We start from the raw sequence: 13,818 nt of genomic DNA, 5'->3' as shown, positions 1-13,818 counted from the left end.
TCGGTGCCTCTGCTGTGTTGCTACTCCATGGGCTGTACCGCTCAAGCTGCACCTGCCTCTGCTGTGTTGCTACTCCATGGGCTGTACCGCTCAAGCTGCACCTACCTCTGCTGTGTTGCTATTCCACAGGCTGTGCCGCTCAAGCTGCACCTATCTCTGCTGCGTTGCTGCTATTCCACGGGCTGTGCCGCTCAAGCTGCACCTGCCTCTGCTGTGTTGCTATTCCACGGGCTGTACCGCTCAAGCTGCACCTACCTCTGCTGTGTTGCTATTCCACAGGCTGTGCCGCTCAAGCTGCACCTACCTCTGCTGTGTTGCTGCTATTCCATGGGCTGTACCGCTCAAGCTGCACCTACCTCTGCTGTGTTGCTATTCCACGGGCTGTGCCGCTCAAGCTGCACCTGCCTCTGCTGTGTTGCTATTCCACGGGCTGTACCGCTCAAGCTGCACCTGCCTCTGCTGTGTTGCTACTCCATGGGCTGTACCGCTCAAGCTGCACCTACCTCTGCTGTGTTGCTATTCCACAGGCTGTGCCGCTCAAGCTGCACCTACCTCTGCTGTGTTGCTGCTATTTCACGGGCTGTGCCGCTCAAGCTGCACCTGCCTCTGCTGTGTTGCTACTCCATGGGCTGTACCGCTCAAGCTGCACCTACCTCTGCTGTGTTGCTGCTATTCCACGGGCTGTGCCGCTCAAGCTGCACCTACCTCTGCTGTGTTGCTGCTATTCCACGGGCTGTGCCGCTCAAGCTGCACCTGCCTCTGCTGTGTTGCTATTCCACGGGCTGTACCGCTCAAGCTGCACCTACCTCTGCTGTGTTGCTACTCCATGGGCTGTCCCGCTCAAGCTGCACCTGCCTCTGCTGTGTTGCTACTTCACGGGCTGTACCGCTCAAACTGCACCTGCCTCTGCTGTGTTGCTGCTCCACGGGCTGTACAGCTCAAGTTGCACCTGCCTCTGCTGTGTTGCTACTCCACGGGCTATACTGCTCAAGCTGCAACCACCTCCGCTGTGTGCTACTCCACGGGCTATACCGCTCAAGCTGCACCTGCCTCCGCTGTATCGCTGATCCTAGGACTGGACTGCTTAAACCACACCTGACTTCGTCAGGCTGCTATTCTACTGTTTCAAGTCATCTCTCTGAACCGTCCTGTTCAAGCTTCATCTACTCCGCATTGGCCTCTGTGGCTCAGTGGCACTACAGGTCATATCATCAAGCTGCTTGTTGTTCTCTTCTATGGCTGAACTGTTCATGTATTAACGAAAGTATTAAGGCATTGTATGGTACCTGATCCCTGCCGCATCTATTGTGATTATATTGCTGCGTGGACTGTTACTCTTTCCTCCGATGTGTGCAGCTCTACTGTGATACCATATTCCTGCTGCCTTATTCTTTCCACCTTATTGCTGGACTGTTCATTCTATGCCATATCTAATTACATGCTGATTGTTCACATTGCATATGATATTGCCGGTGACTTTCGGTCACCTTGTACTACGCTCCTAGTATCTATATATATATATATATCAAGACTTTCCTGTTAATTCATCCAGTCATCATTAAACCGCTGATTGTACTTTTATCCTGCATCTATCATCTATTTACCCTCGGGCCACTACTACCACTTGCCAGTGTGTTACCTTACTCTCACTCCCCGAGGATCCGTTCCTATGACACCTATTGAACGGATCCAGAGTCCGGAATACCAAACCGTGACATAAAGTAATAGTATTCCCATTTAATAAACCTATTTCCCTCCCTCCAGACAGCAATAAATTAATCGCATTTACGTATCATAAATATACCTATTTTCCGCAACCGTCACTGCCATTAAATCCTATTCACATTTAATAAATAGACCTCATGCTCTTCAAACTCAGCCCCACATTCAATTAATAGCCCCCAACCCACCCCATTTTAAATTAATAGTCCCCACTATAAAATTAAATTGCCCCACATTCACCCTACAAATAAAATAGCACCCATTATTTAGCCACCACCTACCACACACATTACATTGCCACAAACCCGTTGTGCCATCACACACATTACTGTGCCCCTTAATCACCATGCTGTGCCTCCATATTACCACACTGCACCCTCCATGATGCTTTTGCCCCCCACCTTCATCACCCTGTGCCATGCCGCTTTTGCTCCCCCCTTCTCCTGGCCCCCCTTCATCACCTTGTGCCACGCTGCTTTGGCCCCCCTTCATCACCTTGTGCCACGCTGCTTTGGCCCCCCTTCATCACACTGTGCGATGCTCCTTTTGCCCCCCTTAACTCTCTGCCATGCTGTCTGTGCTCCCCCTTCACTCTGCCATGCTCCCCCCTTGCTTCCGTTCCTTCACTTACCTTTTCTATCGGCTTCTTCTCTTCTCGTCTGTCTTCTATCTTCTTGCCTCCTCTCTGCGCCGATCCTCACTGAACGTTGAGCGTGATGACGTCACGCCCGACATTCAGTGTGAACGGAGCAGAGTGGAGTCGGGGAGCGCCGCGGTCACGTAATTTTTTTTTAAATTATTTTTTTATGTTTTCCGCTCCCCCCACCAACGAAGAGGTGAGCGATCAGGGTGGGAGCCTACCGGGGGATGGCCCAGTCCCCCGGTGGCCCAGTCCGATCCTGATTACAATTGTGCACTACGTACTGTACATTTATGTTAGTAATTAGGAAATTTTCATCTCTGCGAGCTGAATATACCATTATGTTCTGTGTAATGATATTATAAATCATGGTGATGGATCCTGTGGAAATTAAAAAAACAAAAAAACAATTTAAAGCTGAAAGCAATTACAGACAGTAAGCGACAGCTGTAAAAGTAACAGTGTTTCCTAAAACATGAACGGTACTATACTTACACTTCCCAATATTTGAAATGACCTATTGAGGGAGCCGCATTGCGCACGCAGGCTTACCAAGCGTGACGACATCATTACACCTGGCCAGCGCACGGTGTGTCCACGTGTGTGCTATGACATCGATGCTTAGTTCCGGCATCACAAAGCAGGGAGTGGGGTCATGAGGATGGGATCCGCAGCGATTCGGGCCATCACAACCTCGCCTACTTTGCAGGGTGTAAAAGGGTGGCCTACTCTACAGGAGTCCAGGAGAACTCCCCAAAATTTGTGAGTCCCTACCACAAATGCTGAGAGATTGTTATATGGATCTATCACACTTCTGGTAAATTATAAAATTCTTCCTTATGTTAACTTTGAGTCTTCTTCCCTTCAAATGTGTCCCATGTTCTAGAGATCCTATCACTTTAAAGAATTCTGTCATCCTGAACTCTTAATATATATGTTTCTATCGGTGTATTCTCTCCTCTGAGTTGTAGCAGTTTAGCTCTTGAATTTTTTCCTGATCAGTTTTGTTATAGATACAGCCCATGCACTTTTTTCATGCCGCTTTTCTGAATTTTTTGCGTTTTTTATGTCTTTTGATGATATCGCATCCAGAGCTATACAGAGTATTTACCTCTTACCTGCCACCTCCTCTCTCTGTTCAAATTATTTGTCCTCAGTTTTCATTTAAAAAAAATCTGGTCAATCTAATTATAACGTACATCTTTTAGTATTTATTGAAAAGTATTAAATTAAATTGCACTTATGATGCCTGGAAAAAAATAGTAACAATTAGATTTAATATGCAGAATTATAGGAATTATAATGTAGACTTGATCGATATTGAGAATTAGGGACATTTTGCAGAGGAACAAAAACTTTAGAACTGTCCATGCAAATGATGGTCAGCTGGCAAATATGGTTTCTAATGGTCTAATTTTACAGTATGCATCCTCCCATTCTCAGAAGTGTGAATTGATAGAAAATGCAGAATTTTATTACATATATTCAAAACTTTCAGAAATTGTTTTGTCACATTCCCCAGCTCATCCATTGCCACAACCACTAAAACTTTCTTGTCACACCAAGAAAGCAAAATGTTTGTCCTACAACACACACACATTAACCAGTCCCATCCATATTACAACTAGCCAAGAATTTTGTCATAACATCAGCCACACCCACTAAACAAGCCACACTCACTAAACCACCTCTCCATTGTCACACCCACCAGCCACACCCATTTCATTACACATGGATGACATAGGGAGGGTCATTGTTACATCACTTGCCTATATAAGGGGAAGTTTCTGGCCACTAGACATCAGTCTACTACAGGCAGAAAGCAGTAGGAGCTGCAACCTGAAGGCTCTGAGGTTAGTCTGGTGTGTATTTCTTGTACTACTAGGTTAATTGGCTTTTGACGTTTGTATTGTATTGGCCAATCAGTGGTTTAACCTTATTGATCTTTTTATTCATTCTCATTGCCACTCTTCTATATACAGAGACAACAACCCCTTCTAATAAAGATGTAAATAAGCGACAGGGATAACGGATACGGTTTCTATGTCTAGTGACACACACTTCTCCAGGATGTATCGTCCTGGAGAAGAGGTAAGTATAGGCACATTCACCTCCAGGATGAATCATACCATGAAAGCATGGTGTGATGTAGAGCGTCCTGTAGACGTAAGGATAGGCATTTCCACCTCCAGGATGCATCATACCATGACAGCATGGTGAGATATAGACCATCCTGGAGAAGAAGTTAGTATCAGGCACATTCTTGTCCAGGATGTATCATGCCATGACAGCATGGTGTGATAGCATAATCCTGGAGAAGTAAGGATAGGCACTCCCTCCTCCAGGATGCAACATCGTACCTTAGGCCAATGGGTGCGGTCCTTACTGGGTATAAAGAAATAGGGGCTTCTCCTGGAGGAGTACCACCACACACATAGGATACACCATACTGTGAATATATCTGTTATTGCTAAGCCCACTACCAAGCTACAAGACTAGTTTGTACATTCTTCAAGGATATATTTTCTAGGTCTCGTGATTCTTAGGAGAAAAATTAGAAGAACAGTTTCAAGACAACAGGAGGATCGAGATAAGAAGTAAAAAAGGAAGAGATGCCCACCGGTTAGTATCTCGTCACAGACACGGGCGTCTCCGTTGGATGTGTCTGTAGACGGAGCTGAATACCCTAAAACCTAGTTTGGTCATTTAACTCTGCATAGCCTCTTAGTGCCCAGAGGGAAGGGCGGTCCTTCTAGCCATGGTTCCCCAGAGGTTTCCTCCACAGGGGGTTTTTCCTCTCCTGAGTGCTGAAGGACGACTCTTTGTGAGTCCAGAGGCTTCCTCCATCTTGGTCCTCTTATAGGACAAGTTTGTAAGAGCCACATGACAGTTTTATAATGCAGAGTAGAACAATTAATTTTACTTAATCAGACAAACCCTTAATAAATCCATTTTAAAATAAGAAACAAAATGTTATTTATCTTGTGAATCTATTCAATAAAGTAAATTTAAAGTATTATATTGAGTCCATTGTGTTTTTCTTTATGCATTAAAGTATCATACATGCTATTGGGCAGTTGTTGGTACATTTAAATGTCATGTCTTGAGGCACAGGGAGACCAGGATGGGGGAAGGTTATTAAAAACTCAGAGGATCCTGTAAGAATATTCTGGGTTTCATGCCAAATGGTCTGAAGAAAGCACCTCCGTATTTGTTCTTTTAAGGGAACCGATGCTGTATTGCTATAACTTTAAAGAATTTCTGGGTATGGTTTTTTTTTGGAAGAGATGCCTCCAACCAGTCCATTCTCATCATGAAGAGAGATCCAGAGATCATGTGTGTTGGGGGTGGGGTGCTCCATATCCACATGTGGAGAATTCATTTTCTAGCAACTGCAGATATTGCCATTATTACATTTTTATCACCTTTTGAAATTCTTGCATATGTGCAAGATGCCTAGGTGTCACCCTTCTGGTATCACAAACGGAACCCAATAGCCAGGTATTTCTGAAATAAACAGGATTTATTTTGGTATATAAATAAGTCTCCAGTGTCCAACAAATAAAGTCCAAAGTCACAAGAGGATAAAGGTCTGGTGGAAGTATAAAGTACTTGTAGTCCAAATCACAAGGAAGCAAGGTTCTGTGGAAGAATCTGGTTCAGATACAAACACAATACTCATGCAAAGGTTGCATAACAGGAAGTGCCTAGGCCCAAAACAGGAAATGGGATCCAAGAAGGAATCTTCATGAGACAGTCCCGGCCATCTTGGATAAAGGCTAATGTAAAGGCAAGTTCATAACAGAGATCCAAGATGGAAACTTCATGAGGCAATCACGGCCACCTTGAATGAGGGCAAATCTAAGGGCAAGTACATAACACTAGGATTGCCCATTCACCATATAAAGCTTGTCATTTGCCAATCCTGCTGTCGCAAATCTCCACTGTCGGATCCAGAAGCTACATATAATAAGAGAAGTCCAAAATCAGTGGAACAAGTCAACTAAACCCTCACTGCATTCTGGACAATTTAAGTTACTAGAAAAGGCAATTTATATGTCTACGGTGGGGCTGATATTAAGGAATGTTTACACAAACATGGCTGCAGGGAGTAGTATAATAGACATATTTAAGGTTTTAGTAAATATAACTACATCCACTTCAGGAAAATGTATTAAGCATTGAGTAAGACCCGTCCTCTGTGCGGTGTGATCCATAAGGTTTAATACACATCTAAACCATACAAATAGTTAGCCATATACACTTGGTTACACATAGAAATGGTCACTGACCGCCGTGTTTTGGTTTTGGTTTTGGATCTGGATTACCTTCGGGTTTTGGTTTTGGTTTTGGCAAAACCACCCTTGCAATTTTTGGTTTTGTTTTTCAATTTTGTTTAAAAATCAGTTTTTTTGGGCCTAAAATAACCTAAGTTAGTGCTCCACCTGTTTCTTGGATAGGTAAGGTAATTTTAAAGCTAATACATTTTGAAAAAAACAGTTTAATTCCTGGTAGGTCATCATTATTTCTACACACAAACCAGATTGTCTTCCTCTCCATCTATGCCTATTGGCAATGCAGCCATCGTCTTTGGGTTTATATTACACCATACACTTATAGTTTAATATGTATGTATTACCCAGTATTGTCTTATCAATGTTTGTTCCCAATTGTAAAGCGCTACGGAATTTGCTGGCGCTATATAAATAAATGTTGATGATGATGATGATGATAAAGAAATGGGAAAAGGCAATTTGGTTTCGGTCTCTATAGGCCCCCCTCCACTTGTAGAAAATAGTAAAAAATTCAGCCGTTATAGACTGTACAATATAAATTGAAATGGACAAAGGCAGTTTGGTTTCTGTCTCTATAGGCCCCCCTCCACTTGTAGAAAATAGTAAAAAAATTCAGCAGTTATAGACTGTACAATATAAATTGAAATGGACAAAGGCAGTTTGGTTTCTGTCTCTATAGGCTCCCCTCCACTTGTAGAAAATAGTAAAAAAAAGCAGCCTGCATAGACTGTAGAATATAAAAAGAAATGGACAAAGGCAGTTTGGTATCTGTCTGCATTAGACCCCCTCTCCACTAGGAGTAAAATAGAAAACTATTCAGCCGTTATAGAATCTAGACTATAAATAGATATTGAGAAAGGCAATTTGGTATCTGTCTGCATCATCCTCATCAACATCATCATTAGCGCCCTTGTCGCCTACACAAATTTCCCCTTCATCCTCTTCTAATTCCAAAGTGGCATCCTCAATTTGTGTATCAGCGGCTACACTCGGGCTGTTCAGGCACACATCAGCAGAACTGCTGAAAGGGCCTTCTTTATGGGTACACAAACAGAATGCTCACGATTAGACATCCCACTGGTGGATGGACTCTCCACAGAGATTGGTGTCATTTCTGATTCAGAGCAAACATTATCCTCTAATGCCTTACTGTTATCTTGCAGCTCGGCTTTCACGCGTAACAGTAGTTGTGCACCACTTTTAGACTCCAAATTACTTGGTCTTGCTTGGTCACGAGTGACCGTACAAGAAGAACCCTCAGTAACATTTCTTGATCTGCCACTAATAGAGAAAGGCGAAAGCCTCATTCTTTCTTTGCCACTGCGTGTGTAGAATGGCATGTTGGCAATTTTTTTTTATCGGCAGTTAACTTTTCTTCAGTTACAATTTTTTTTCGCTTCAACGCTGTAAAAAAAATTTTTGTTTGTGTTTTTTTCCCTGATTTAAAAAGACTATGTAGTTTTACATAGGCATTACCAGATGACGTACTGGGAACACTACCATTAGGATTGGTGCCAGCACCTGCTTGCTGATCCTGCTCATATGTGGACTGCTTTGAATCCATCTTAATGAGCCCAAACCACTTGTAGTGCAAAATATTAAATATATTCTGCTGCTAAATGTGACTTTTTACAGCCAAAAAAATTAGTGTTTCACACTGGCCAATAAGGGACACCCCAAAGCACTTGTAGTGCAAAATATTGTATAGATACTGCTGCTAAATATGACTTTTTGCAGCCAAAAAATTAGTGTTTCACACTGGGGAATATGGGACACCCCAAAGCACTTGTAATGCAAAATATTGCATAGATACTGCTGCTAACTATGACAATGGGGAATATGGAACACCCCAAAGCACTTATACTGCAAAATATTGTATAGATAGATACTGCTGCTAAATATAACCTTTTGCAGCCAGAAAAATTAGTGTTTCACTCTGGGGAATATGGGACACCCCAAAGCACTTGTAGTGCAAAATATTAAAAAAAATGCCTTCTCTATCCTCCTCTCATTTTGCTCTAACAATTGCTAATAGAATTAGTATCAGAATTGCAATAATAATAGAAAGAATAAGGGATACAATTATTGCTCTGCCCCTGCTCTAATACAGCCTGCGACCTAACCCTGCTCTCTCCCTCTGTCAAATGGCGATGGATTGCTGTGGAGGTGGGTATGTATGCATTTCAAATATCGCGAGAACCAAGCTCTGAGATCCGACTACGTCACAATGACATTTTGCCACGATTTGGAATCCGAATGGGCGGGAGAGTACCGAGCCTGCTTGGCTCGGTACTCGGATAGGCAAAGTTCGGGTGGGTTCGGATCTTGGGGAACCGAGCCTGCCCATCTCTAGTTACACATCACAGTGACTATGATACTTATATCAGGAAAGACTGCACGGAGGTCAAAGCTTCATTTAAGATATTCTGTATTCTCTTTAATACAATCTTACACATAGTATAAAACAGTTTTAGCTTCCCATTCATATAATGTATGTCTTGCTTAATACAATATTACTGCTGCCAGTGTACAAATAACTCTGTTATTACACACAGAAGTACCAATCCTATCATTATGCTACATGCAAATACTATACTATCCTATATGCATCATCAAAAACACCATATATCTGCACATTCCTATATATGCAACACAAACTTCTCCATATCATACCAGACGCCTTACAAAATTCGAGAGTCTCCCAGACATTCGCAGAGAATTGGCAAATATCTATTTACATTATAAACAATAGGACAAAGATTTAATGACGCTGCTAAATGGACCTATATACCACTGGTGTGGAAATCTCAATAATAAAAATTCATTTATAGAAAATAAATATATCATTTAATAATATAAAATGTAAATGTGTCTGTCAATGGAAGAATAACAAGTGGGAAGCATCCAGAGCTGGCTTAGTTATAAGACCTTTACATTTTATTATGACATACACGATAATCTACAATAAAAGGTTTAAAAGTATAAACTAACAATAAACAATTCAATGCAGTAGAAATTGACAACAATCCTTAAGAACTAGCAGGGTTCCAGGGTTTCTTCAGATAGTCCACTTGGCAGAAAACCGCACAGTTCCGTGGACAATAATCTCAACAAATCTTCACAGGTTCCCACCGAGTGTAACAGTTGTTTAAGCACAAAGTTGGCCAACTTACTGAGTAAAGATAATAACAGTCGCTTGTACATCAAATTCAAAGTCTGGAATGTTCAACATCCGAACAAAATAATATAAAGCTCTAAATAAAACTTCAGAAAATCAGATTAAAACGTGTGTTTGGATCATTTCATACCCAGCTGATTATGTCATCCACGATTGTTTCAAGAACCGCACCCTTAGTTATAATTTGAAGAAAGCTTCGCTAATTTTGATGAAAAAGGAATTATATATCATTACATGAAACATGGACATTATAATTTTCTTGAAACCTCACTAAAGGGAGGGCTCCATAATAATCCCTATCAGAATTTCTCTATCTATATTGACACGATCCACAAACACACAGTTACACCGTCTTGTTACTTGATAATTCATACGATTAAACCTCGGGTGGGATAAAAGATCAGTCACGATACAAAATGAAATAAGTCTTGTAAGAACAAAGTGTATTTTTACATGATGCTAGGTTAACTTATATATATATATATATATATATATATATATATATATATATATATATATATATATATATATATATATATATATATATATACACAAGTTAACCCGTGCATGATACTCATGCATTCTAGTCAAATCAAGCTACTTAAGGTCTTAAAAGGGTTCTTGTCATGCATTTGGGCCTAGCCCAGGCCTCCTCAGGGGAAGAGCGTTACTTCCCGATGCAAGCGCCCTTTTTAATGTGTGTTCATGAGGTAAAATTACCTCACGAAAATGAGTTTGACCCCTCAACTTGTAAATTTAGCCTTTACTACCCCTCCCACGGGGGGAAGGGGGGATGATGGAAGTTAACTGACTTGACTATTCTAATTTTTTTGTCAAATAATGTCAGTATACCAAATTTCAGGTCAATTGGATGAGCCCTTTCTGAGAAAATAGTTTTTTCCACACACACACACACACTAACGCACGCCTCTACACATGTGTGTTCATGAGGTAAAATTACCTCACGAAAATGAGTTTGAGCCCTACCAAATTTCAGCCCTTTTTGATTTTTTTTCCCCACACACACTAAGAATTTAGTAGGTCAGTGTATAACTCCGCCCAGCAGGTGGCGCTGCAACTTGGTTTTTTTTTCCCACACACACACAGACAGACGCCACTAAGCATTTATATATTAGATATATATACATTTATATTAGAGATGGTCACTGACCCCCGTGTTTTGGTTTTGGTTTTGGATCTGGATTACCTTCGTGTTTTGGTTTTGGTTTTGGTTTTGCAAAACTGCCATTGCGTGTTTTGGTTTTGGTTTTGTTTGGTTTTGTTTGGTTTTGTTTTGCCATTTTTGAAAAAAAATACAATGTTTTTGGTCTCAAATAACCTAATTTAGTGCTCAACAAGTTTCTTGGATAAGTGAGGTAATTCTAAAGCTAATAAATTATCCAAAAAACTGTTTAATCCCTGGTAGGCCGTCCTTAATGCGAACACTTGTCTGCAAATTATACAGTCAAACCTGGTTGTCTACCTCCTCCATCTTTGATTATTGGCAATGTAGCCATCATCTTTGGGTGTATATTACACCCTCCACTTGTAGTTGAATAGAAAAAAAGCAGCCTGCATAGACTGTGGAATTAGAAAGTAAAAATAAATGGACCACGGCAGTTTGGTATCTGTCTGCATCAGACCCCCTCTCCACTAGCAGTAAAATAGAAAACTATTCAGCCGTTATAGAGTCAAGAATATAAATATAAATTGAGAAAGGCAATTTGGTATCTGTCTGCATCATAATCATCAACATCATCATTAGCGCCCTCGTCGCCTACACAAATCTCCCCCTCATACTCTTCTAATTCAAAAGTGGCATCCTCAATTTGTGTATCACCCATGGCCGGATTAAGGGGGGGACACAGGGGGCTCGTGCCCCGGGCCCCCCTCTCTCTGAGGGCCCCCCGCCGCCTGGGAGGAGAGAAGCGCAGCAGCTAGCTTCTCATGTGGCCAGCTAGCAAGGAGTTTGTCCGTCCGGAGGTGCGTGCCTGCGTTTAGGAGGGAGGGGGTCTTGACACTTACTGATAAGAGGAAGCCTTAGCATTGTAATAGGAGACGTCTAACTGTAGTAAATCATACTTACCAACTCCCGGAAACTTGTTTCCGGGAGAGGGGGCGTGACTGGAGGGCGGGAGGGGGCGAAACCGTAATTCATGTCGCGGGGGCGGGCCAAAAATGACGCGTTTGGCCTCGTCCCGCCCCCTCCCACCCTCCAAAATGGCATGATTCACAGAGACTCGCGTCAAATGACGCGATTCTCGGTGAGATTGGGATGCGGGAGAAATGCCAGCGTGCCCGGGAGCCCGGGACACTGACCCGAATTTCGGGAGTCTCCCGTACTTTCCGGGAGAGTTGGCATGTATGTCGTAAATACTGTAGACAGATGTAATAAACCAGCACGGCTGCTTTGCAGAGCTGACTCCCAGGGCAAGGAGGAGTGGTGAGAGAGCAGCCCAGCGTTTGTCCGGTTCAATATACAAGTAAGGAGAGTGTACAGCATAGGAAGGAAACAGAGCCAAGTCCAGGGGAGGCTTAAGTCTGTCAACGACAGCCTGAGAGAGAGAGGTTATCTGCTGCTCAGTGGTGCCTATGGCGATTCTTGTTATGTACAGTGGTTTCACAATCTGGCTCAGCAAGGCACCCTGCACCCCGAAGACTCTCCATTTCAGCAATTTGTCAGTGGCAGTCATACAACAAACACGTGCAGCCAGTACACTGGGGGGGACAGCCAGACACTGAAAGCAGAGAACCCTTAGAGTGGATAGTCAGGGGTACAGTAGTCACCAGTGGTTCCCAAACTTTCTCAGTTCAAGGCAGCCTTAGGGTCACCATAATTTTTCCAAGGCACCCCTAAGCAAAAATAATTACCAAGTAGTCCTGTTTTTTAAGTAGTTGGGTCAAAATGACGTAAGATGTATTTAGACCCCTTCACCATCACATTGTGCCTCTTTATCACTGCGCCCCTTCACCCTGTGTCCCCCTCTTCGCCATCTCACACCCTGTGTCCCCCTCTTCATCATCTCACACCCTGTGTCCCCCTCTTCGCCATCTCACACCCTGTGTCCCCCTCTTCGCCATCTCACACCCTGTGTCCCCCTCTTCATCATCTCACACCCTGTGTCCCCCTCTTCGCCATCTCACACCCTGTGTCCCCCCTTCAGTGTCTCACTCTGCCCCCCCCTCCTTCAGCGTCTCACTCTGTCTACCTCCTTCAGCGTGTCTCTCTCTCTCTGTCCCCCTCCTTCAGCGTGTCTTTCTCTCTCTGTCCCCCTCCTTCAGCATGTCTGTCCCCCTTTACTCTCCGTTCCTTTACTTACCTTCATTCTTCATGTTCCGCTGTCTTCTGTTCTCTCTGCTGCCGCTCCTCACTGACGCTGTCGGACGTGTTGACGTCACGCCCAGCAGTCAGTGAGGGCAAGTATCCGGCGCTGGATGGGTACGTTTTTTTTGTTTGTTTGTTTGTTTTTTTTAGAGGGTGATAGCGGCACCCCAATGACAGCGCCGCGGCACCCCAGGGAGCCGCGGCGCACACTTTGGGAACCTCCACAGTAGTCTGTTCTCCCCATTATAGGCAGGACTGAGCACCTCCTTCCGGGATGCAGCTTAAATACAGATGTAGATAAATGTTAGGCGTAAGCACCAGGCACTGGCTTGGCTCAGGAGCCTCGAATATGCACTTCTTAGTCACATCAGGATGCTCACTGTGGTACAAGTTGATCTCTTTGTACAGGTATCTCAACAGTGTCCTTCTTGCCACCACCAATGCATGGCTATCATGAACTAGGAAACCCTGATATTCCTGCTACCCTTGGTACCAGGTGTCACCAGTTGCTTGAGACACCACCTCATACATGTCAACATTCATCTCCTAGTCTGAGAGAGAGAGATGTTTTGGGACTATTAATTTATTTTTCAATGTGGGTCTAAGTTTGGGGAGAAGGAGGGCAAATTTATTAAACGTGATTATGAAATATTAATTG

General features: G+C 43.1%; 1 long non-coding RNA gene and 1 pseudogene across 1 annotated transcript in view; one reads left to right on the top strand and one right to left on the bottom strand.

Moving 5' to 3' along the window:
* The window catches only part of LOC142139481 (uncharacterized), a 928,167-nt gene that overhangs the window by 120,934 nt on the left and 793,415 nt on the right, over positions 1-13,818 (top strand). The gene's annotated exons all lie outside the window — the stretch shown is intronic.
* On the bottom strand, positions 6,258-13,703 carry LOC142140670 (adenosine deaminase domain-containing protein 2-like; annotated as a pseudogene).

Source organism: Mixophyes fleayi, chromosome 2 (genome assembly GCF_038048845.1).
Source record: "Mixophyes fleayi isolate aMixFle1 chromosome 2, aMixFle1.hap1, whole genome shotgun sequence".
Taxonomy (NCBI): Eukaryota; Metazoa; Chordata; class Amphibia; order Anura; family Limnodynastidae; genus Mixophyes; species Mixophyes fleayi.
This window is presented reverse-complemented; position numbering and strand designations above follow the sequence as displayed.